At 39.9% G+C, this 9,579-nt stretch overlaps 1 non-coding gene across 1 annotated transcript; it reads left to right on the top strand.

Moving 5' to 3' along the window:
- Nucleotides 1-9,235: 9,235 nt before the first annotated feature.
- LOC148297655 (small nucleolar RNA R71) lies at nt 9,236-9,342 on the top strand. Its single transcript, XR_015833284.1, has one exon. It is a non-coding gene; the product is annotated as a small nucleolar RNA R71 (small nucleolar RNA).
- The last annotated feature ends 237 nt before the right edge of the window (nt 9,343-9,579 follow it).

The raw sequence follows: 9,579 nt of genomic DNA on the forward strand, positions 1-9,579 counted from the left end.
AATGTCTTCTTTCCAGCCATATGTTATTTGGGCCAATCCAAGGTCGGAGGAGGAAGTTAAGGCCAAAACAAATTGCTAACTCATTTTCCGCGCTGATAAGATCCATCCTGAGCATGGTTCTGTGTTTGCTAGGTAACAGACTCCAAAATTATCCAATGGGGCTGAATTTCGGATATGTTATAGTATACACCCATTGGAACAACTTTCATGAAGAATGTGGCCTCATCCGAGCTATGTAGGTTGCTGAAACAAAGCTTGCAATATGACCTACGAAACTGGGCTGGCAGGGGACTGTAGCCAAAATTGAGTTTGTCTTTAAGCTCTTCATCCATTCATCCAAATTAGGCCCTAACATGCATGGATTGCATCATTTACTATCCAAAGCTATCATTATTACCTAAAGCTCAATGAACTGAAAGATAAACACAAAAAGGATTAAAAGCACAAGTTTAACTCAAAAACATAACCAAATCATAAGCTAGAAGGGTACAAAATGATATACAATTATGAACCGATCAAATACACCAACCACTCCAATTCAGAACGACGTGCCGTTGAACTTGAATTGTCCAATTTGGAACACCTGTTGATTTCGGATCGAGCTCAAGTCTTGGGCAACATCATAATATGGTGGGAGGAGTCATTTGGTGAGTTTTGAGTGAAATCCAATCGCAAGAAGTATGGAATACACCAACCACTCCAATTAGGAACGAACTGCCGTTGAACTTGAATTGTCCAATTTCTCTCACCTATTGATTTCGGATCGAGCCCAAAACTTTGGCAACATCATAATATGGTGGGAGGACACATTCGGTGAGTTTTGAGTGAAATCCAATCGCTAGAAGTATGGAATACACCAACCACTCCAATTAGGAACGAAATGCCGTTGAACTTGAATTGTCCAATTTCGCACACCTATTGATTTCGGATCGAGCCCAAAACTTGGGCAACATCATAATATGGTGGGAGGAGTCATTTGGTGAGTTTTGAGTGAAATCCAATCGCTAGAAGTATGGAATACACAAACCACTCCAATTAGGAACGAAATCCCGTTGAAATTGAATTGACCAATTTCTCACACCTATTGATTTCGGATCGAGCCCAAAACTTGGGCAACATCATAATATGGTGGGAGGAGTCATTTAGTGAGTTTTGAGTGAAATCCAATCGCTAGAAGTATGGAATACACCAACCACTCCAATTAGGAACGAACTGCCGTTGAACTTGATGTTGAGCCTATTCCTAACAACTAAAATGAGTTATTAAAAATAGAAACTTCAATTCTCGCAAGTGCACGAACCATTTATAGTATAGCTTATGAAATACGAGGTCGATCCCACGGAGAATGGTAACTTGGTTGCAAGTTAAACTACTTAGAATGATGGAAAAACTGAAAACAAAGAAACAAACTAACTAACAATTGGCAAGGTCTAGGACAGAATCCTAGCACCACACACGCACTCGAATGGGGGGTTTTTGTTGTTTAAATGAAAACAAGAGAATGAAATGGAAGTGCTGGAAGTAAACAATGGCAGCAATGAACAAGTTGTGAAACAATGATTGAGAAGTGTTAGAGCCTTGGAATCTACCACTAGTCTTCCTATCCAAGTTATGAATGCATAGAAATTGACTCAAGCTTCATTAACAATAGATTATCGCATACAAGCCTATGGTATCTAGGTGCAGGATGCATGATTCTCCTAAGGCATGTAATTGTGGATGGTATCTACACAACACGTGATCTCTAATATGCAACCTAAGCATGGTATCTACTTAGAATAAAGCATATAAGAGTCATTAAGTTCCTTGAGAATATGATAATCACACAAGTCCTAGAACATGGTATCTGTCCTAGTCAACCTATGGTTATTAACCCCTTGAATGATTCTTAGGCCATTCATGTGTTGCTTGTGAAAGGAGAGTAGAATTGGTGAATCTAAACCCTTTCCCAACCTGTGCTAGATGCATAAAATCCTAGTTAGCTACTCCAAGAAAACATACATCAAGCACATAATAAGCTGGAGATTAACAACTTGATAATGAAAGCAAGGAAATCAATTAACTATGAAATCATCCATAACATTGAATATTCATGACTAGGGCTTCATCCTAAGCCCTAACAAAATGGATTAGTTAAACATAATTATGAATACAGAAGATAAGAAATACATAGGTAGAATAAAGAGAATAGAAGAACTAGCTGGTGGCAGCAAGGTAGTTTCCAGGACAGCTCCCAGCTCTCCCTCCTTTGCAGCTAGCTCTCTCTCTCTCTTTGTGGTGAATCTGAATGTGTGTATGGAAGTAATGGATGAAGTGAATTGTGTCTGGGATGTGGAATGGAAGTGGTATTTATAGGGAGAAGGAAAGGGGAATTCTGAATTGAATATGACTAATGCATACAACACTTGTATTTAGATAATCAGAATTGGTTGCTGCACTAATAAATCCCACCAGCAGCCATAGGTCATCTTCATGTCAGCATGATCAAGCATCCATCCAGAAACCAATAGCTCATGCCTAGCTCACCATGACCAAGCATCCATCAGCTCATCCTCATGTCAGCATGATGTGTATTTTGATGGGCTCACGGATTGGGTTTGGCTGAATCCAAATATGACTTTAAGATATCCATTTTGAAGTTCAGAATGTCTCTGATCCAACCACATAAGGATTGGCCCAATCCAAGCTCGGATGAAGAAGATAAGTCCGAAATGAACTTCTAACTCAATATCCAGTTTTTGCACCATTTTGCTTCAAAAGCAATCTCTTGCTGCCTTCAACCTATAGAACACACAAACATAGGTAAGTGACTTGAAATAAAGAGAAACTAAACAAAATTACTAAGTAACGAAGGCATGCAAATGTGTGAAATTATGAACTTATCAAATACCCCCAAACTTAGACTTTGCTAGTCCTCGAGCAAACAAAATAAAACTACAACTTAGAAAACAGAAAATAAGCAGCTAGCCTTCCAAACAATATCCTCAAAGAATCATCAAAGTATATGGTTCCAAAGAAACACAACAATCACAATCTAAGTTCCACACATGATTCAAGAGTGTGCAAAGCTTACAATGACATCCTTAAGTGTAGTGTGTGAATGCCAAATCAGAACAACACCTGCAACTCAAATAAGTACATGCGCACACACTTAAAGCACAATCAAGAATTTCGAGCCCCATAAGCTCATTATGAAATCAGCTCTCCACAGTAATACCACACATTACCAAGGATCAAAAGGACTTTACAAGGGTTGTAATGAGGCTTAGGGTAGTGGTTGAATGAAAGAGGAGACATGGAGATATAACAACATTTTGAGCACAACTAAAGCATAGGTAAAAGCATGAGAGATTACTGAACTTTGTAACAAGCAAGGAACACATACATGAGCAGATTTTCAACATAATTTCAGCACCTTCAAATGTGTTATTTGGCCTAATTTTGTGGCTCTTTACCCTAGATCACCATGATCTTTCCTTATAACACCCTAGGGCCGTGACTACATTGGTCACACTTCATTACCTCTTTTGATTAGTTAACAATACCCCAAAACTTATTTCTTTTCAACACTTGGGTTACAGCACTAATGACTCAGTTTTGCTCCAAAAACCTTGCAATCTTTATGACTCTCCTTTAAAGATAGCTTTAATTGCTCAAAGAATAGGTAAAGATAAGAAACAGAGATTTATTATGGTAGAAATGGTTTACACAAAGAAAGGCTTAACGTAGGCTCAAATGGATTGACTAGGGATGAATACATGTAGAGGGATGGTTAGAAAGGCTCAAACGATTTAAACATGGCCTAAATCACTTCCTAAGCATTGTATGGCAACAGAATGTCTCAAGAGATATTCAAATAAGTTCTAGAGCATGAAACCAAGATCATGAAATAAGCAGAATTGCATAACATCTCCAAGTAGCAAGAAATTGGACTAACTTGGCAAAGTGCTCAATAAGTGCAAGGATGGCATGCAAGACAAAGTTCACTCAGAATCACACATAGGCCTTAAACAATGACTATCAATTTCTGAAAAAACCATATTAGTATTAAATCCAAGTCTTATCATAGGTGTTTGGAAGGATAACGAAACAACACACAAAATCCTGCGTTATTAGACACTAGACACACTTAAAAATTTTAAAATTTGACAATAAAACAACATAACTGAATCCTTCCCCCCAAACTTAAATGAAACATTGTCCTCAATGTTTAGAGTATAAGAACAAGCAATGCCTCATAAATGAAAGGAAAGAAGATAAGGAAAAGACATAACCAAATGTTAGAGTTCAGAAAACAACTCCCCTTTGAAGCGATTAGGACGCAAGCAAGCTCCTTGCACGTTCTATCTTCTCCTCATCACCTTGGGTTGCCTCCCAAGAAGCGCTAAGTTTTATGTCTTCAGCCGGACGTCCAAACTTTGGTGAGCTTCAAGAGAGTGGTGGAGGCTCCTTGAGTGCTTGAGACTCAATATTGGCATCAAAGTTGGCATCAAAGTAAGGTTTCAACCGATGTCCGTTCACCTTGAAGGTGCTGCCATCCTTAATATTTTGAATCTCCACTGCGCCATGATCAAACACATTAGTAATAACAAAAGGGCCAATCCACCGAGAACGAAGCTTACCTGGGAAGAGCTTAAGGCGTGAATTGAATAAGAGAACCTTCTGCCCTTCCTCAAACGTCTTCCTAAGAATCTTCTTGTCATGATACTGCTTTGTTTTCTCCTTATAAAGCTTAGCGTTCTCATACGCCTCATGTCGCAACTCCTCCAACTCATTGAGTTGAAGCCTCCTCTTTTCACCAGCAGCTTTCATGTCAAAATTGAATGCCTTGATCGCCCAATAAGCCCTGTGCTCAAGCTCCACTGGTAAGTGACAAGGTTTACCAAAAACAAGTCTATATGGAGACATACCTATGGGGGTCTTATAAGCTGTCCTATAAGCCCACAATGCATCCTCCAAACGCATGTACCAATCCTTCCTTGTGGTGTTCACTGTCTTCTCAAGTATGTGCTTAATCTCCCTATTGCTTATCTCAACCTGCCCACTAGTTTGAGGATGGTAGGGTGTTGCCACCTTATGCTTGATTCCATACTTCTTCAAGAGTGCTGCAAAAGCTTGGTTAACAAAATGGGAGCCACCATCACTAATGATTGCTCTTGGTGTGCCAAACCTTGTAAAAATATTTCCTCTGAGAAAACTGATCACAATCTTAGCATCATTAGTTCTAGTGGCAATGGCTTCCACCCATTTGGAAACATAATCGACAGCAACTAATATATATTCAAATCCATAAGAAGTAGGAAAAGGGCCCATGAAATCAATTCCCCAAACATCAAATATATCAATGACTAAGATATTAGTGAGAGGCATCTGATTTCTAGCATGCAAATTACCCATCCGTTGGCATCTATCACATGAAGCACAAAATGTATAAGCATCCTTAAAAAGGGTAGGCCAAAAGAAACCTGATTGTAGCACTTTGTTGGCAGTCTTCTTTGCTCCAAAATGGCCTCCGCATGCATGGGAGTGACAAAACTCTAGAATGCTCTTAAAATCACCTTCAGGCACACACCTTCGAATTACTTGGTCCGGACAATGCTTGAATAGGTATGGATCATCCCAAAAGTAGTATCTTGCTTGTTTCCTAAGCTTGTCACGTTGGAATGTAGATAACCCTGTAGGGAGTTCGTTAGTGCATAAGTAGTTAACAATATCAGCAAACCAAGGCAATGGATTAAGAGAATTCAAAGCACAAATAGAGAAGAGTTGCTCATCAGGGAAGCTTTCACGCAATGGCAGTGAATCCTCCTCTTCATTAGATACATGCACCAATCTACTCAAGTGATCAGCCACCACATTCTCACTTCCTTTCTTATCTTTTATCTCCAAGTCAAACTCTTGCAACAAGAGGATCCATCTAATGAGGCGTGGCTTGGCATCCTTTTTAGCTAACAAGTATTTCAATGCTGCATGATCAGTGTAAACAATGACCTTGTTAGTAATCAAATAAGATCTGAACTTCTCTAAAGCAAATATGACAGCTAATAACTCCTTCTCTGTGGTGGAATAGTTGAGTTGGGCATCGTTGAGGGTTCTACTAGCATAGTAGATGGCATGTGGCTTCTTATCAACTCGCTGCCCCAAAACAGCTCCAACAGCATAATCTGAGGCGTCACACATCAGTTCAAAAGGCAAGCTCCAATCCGGTGGCATAATGATTGGGGCAGTTGTGAGCATCATTTTCAAAGCATTGAAAGCATTCTCACAGTTTTGATCAAACACAAAATCCATGTCCTTGGCAAGGAGATTGCACAAAGGCCTTGCAATCTTAGAAAAATCTTTAATGAAACGCCTATAGAAACCTGCATGGCCAAGGAAAGAACGTACTTCTTTGACAGAAGTAGGTGAGGGCATAGAAGCAATCAAATCAATCTTAGCTTTATCTACCTCAATTCCATTACTAGAGATGACATGACCAAGAACTATGCCTTGGTTAACCATAAAATGACATTTTTCCCAATTAAGCACAAGGTTATTTTGTTCACATCTAGCCAACACCTTAGATAAGTTATGCAAACATTGATCAAAAGAATCACCAAAGACAGAGAAGTCATCCATGAATACCTCAATAAACCTTTCTACCATGTCGGAGAAAATGCTCATCATGCACCTTTGGAAAGTGGCTGGGGCGTTGCAAAGACCAAAGGGCATCCTCCTATAAGCAAAAGTACCAAAGGGACATGTGAAGGTTGTCTTCTCTTGATCTTCTGGGGCTATGGCGATTTGGTTGTAACCTGAATATCCATCAAGGAAGCAATAGTGGCTATGGCCAGCCAATCTCTCAAGCATTTGATCAATAAATGGAAGAGGGAAGTGATCCTTGCTTGTTGCTGTGTTGAGCTTCCTATAATCAATGCAAACTCTCCAGCCCGTGGTCATCCGTGTTGGTACAAGCTCGTTTGCTTCATTCTTCACCACTGTGATACCTGATTTCTTGGGGACAACTTGTATTGGGCTCACCCATTTACTGTCAGAAATAGGGTAAATAATACCAACATCTAAAAGCTTCATTACTTCTTTCCTTACCACCTCCTTCATGTTTGGATTGAGACGTCTTTGGGCATCCCTCTTAGGCACTGCATTGTCCTCCAATAGTATCCTATGCATGCACGATGTTGGGCTTATGCCTTTGATATCTGCAATGCTCCATCCAATCGCAGTTTTGTGCTCTTTTAGAACCCTCAAAAGCTTCTTCTCATCATTTGGTTCGAGGTGTGAGGCAATGATAACAGGTAGAGTCTCACTCTCACCTAAATAAGCATATTTAAGGTGTGTTGGCAATTGCTTTAATTCCAACTCCGGTGCCTGCACAATAGAAGGTAAAACCTTATTAGTAGGTGCGGGTAAAGATTCAAATTGGTTTGCATACCTCTTTCCCACTTCTATGTAGCTATCCATGCTGCAAACAAGCTCAAGAAGTAAAGGAGAGATCACAGCCTCTAATCTGTCCACTTCTTCTTTCCTTATGCTTTGTGTGATGCATGCTTCAATAGGCTCCAAATAACTCATTGGCAGTGCTTCTTTCACTATATTATCAATTGCATCAAGCTGGAAAACTTCATGCTCATCACTTGGAAACTTGGAGGCTTCAAACACTTTGAATGCTATTGTCTCATCAAACACGTTCATAGTCAATGTACCCTTCTTCACATCAATAATTGCACCGGCAGTTGCCATGAATGGACGACCAAGAATGAGTGGTAACTGATTGTCATGAATTGGTGCTTCTTCCATTTCCAACACCAAGAAATCAGCTGGCAAAATCAGCTCTTCTACTTTCACCAAAACATCTTCTAGAATGCCCCTAGGGTACCTGATAGTTCTATCTGCCAATTGAATGCTCACAGATGTGGCTTGCAACTCACCAAGGTTAAGTTTCTCATAAACATGATATGGCATAAGGTTAATGGATGCACCAAGATCAAGCAAAGCTTTTTGAAACTTAAAATCACCAACTATACAAGGTATAGAAAATGAACCTGGATCCTTTAGCTTTGGAGGTAGCTTTCTTTGTAAGACTGCACTAACCTCTTCACTTAATGCAACCTGTTCATGCTCTTTGAATCTCCTCTTGTTAGTGCATAGATCCTTCAAAAATTTTGCATATTTTGGAATCTGAGCAATGGCATTGAGCAATGGGATGTTGATTTGCACTTTCTTGAATATTTCCATTATCTCATCCAAGCCTTGATCTTTCTTTGACTTTGATAACCTGCTGGGAAAGGGTGCAATAGGCCTAAAAGCATTAGATGAAATTGGAACTTGATTAGCATTAGATGATACCTTAGGGCCTGTGCTCTTTCCAAGAGAATTGAGGGGCTGTTTGGTGGAACCTGTGGGCTGCCCTTGTGGTGGCTGAATGATCTCCACGTTTTCTCCATCTTCTTGCTCTTCATTGGCATCTCCAACCTTATTATCAACTTGTTTACCACTTCTCAAGATGTGCACTGCTTTAACTTGCTCATGATGCCTTGGATTCACCTCCGTTTGGCTTGGAAAAGTTCCGGATGCTCTATTGCTCATGGAGGATGCAATCTGCCCAACTTGCACTTCTAGTTTGTTCACTGCATTTTGAAGATTCTGATTGGTTTGCATCTGTTGCCCCATGAACTTCTTGAACATGTCTTGCAATTCTCCCATTTGATCACCCCTTTGCTCTTGTACTTGTTGGGGAGCTTGCTGGAATTGCCTTTGTTGTATTTGAAATCCTGGGGGAGGTCCTTGAGATTGTTGCACATTTGAATTATTGCTCCACCTGAAATTAGGATGATTTCTCCACCCCGGATTGTATGTGTTTGAGTAAGGATCATTCTGAGGATTCCTTCCTTGAAGGGCATTTGCTTGCTCTAGCATGTGCTTTGCAAAAGATTGGTCTTGAACTTCCTCTTTGCTTCCTAGAGGGCCAGTCACTGCCTGTTGAAGCAAAGAACACATAACATCAAGTTTTGCATTAATCTCATTATTAGTACTTACCTCAGAGACCACAGCTTTCATAGGAGCTCCTCTTCCTTTATTGTAGCTCCATTGTTGAGAGTTGGTACTCAAAGATTCAAAGAGAGTAAAAGCCTCATCTGCTGTTTTGTTCATCAGTCCTTCTCCACTTGTTGCATCTACCATCATCCTTTCGGAATCAAGCAAACCTTCATAGAAAGATTGCATTTGCATCCAACTCTCTATATTGTGGTGTGGGCAAGAACTCATCATCTCCTTGTACCTCTCCCAGCATTCATGAAAAGCTTCTCCTTCTCTTTGTGTGAAACCAAGAATTTCCTTTCTAATCTTGTTAGTCTTTTGAGCTGGAAAGAATTTCTGCAAAAACTTATTAGAAAGCTCATCCCAAGTACGAATTGAAGCATTAGGCAAAGAGTATAACCATGACTTAGCCTTATCTTTTAAACTGAATGGGAATAGCCTCATCTTAATCTGCTCATCATCAAGTCCTTGAATTTTGATTGTAGCACATATTTCAAAGAATTGCTTAACATGCATGTAAGGATCCTCAGTGGTATTACCATAATA

The sequence above is a fragment of the Prunus avium genome, chromosome 1, assembly GCF_965620075.1.
Source record: "Prunus avium chromosome 1, drPruAviu1.hap1.1, whole genome shotgun sequence".
NCBI classification, from domain to species: Eukaryota; Viridiplantae; Streptophyta; class Magnoliopsida; order Rosales; family Rosaceae; genus Prunus; species Prunus avium.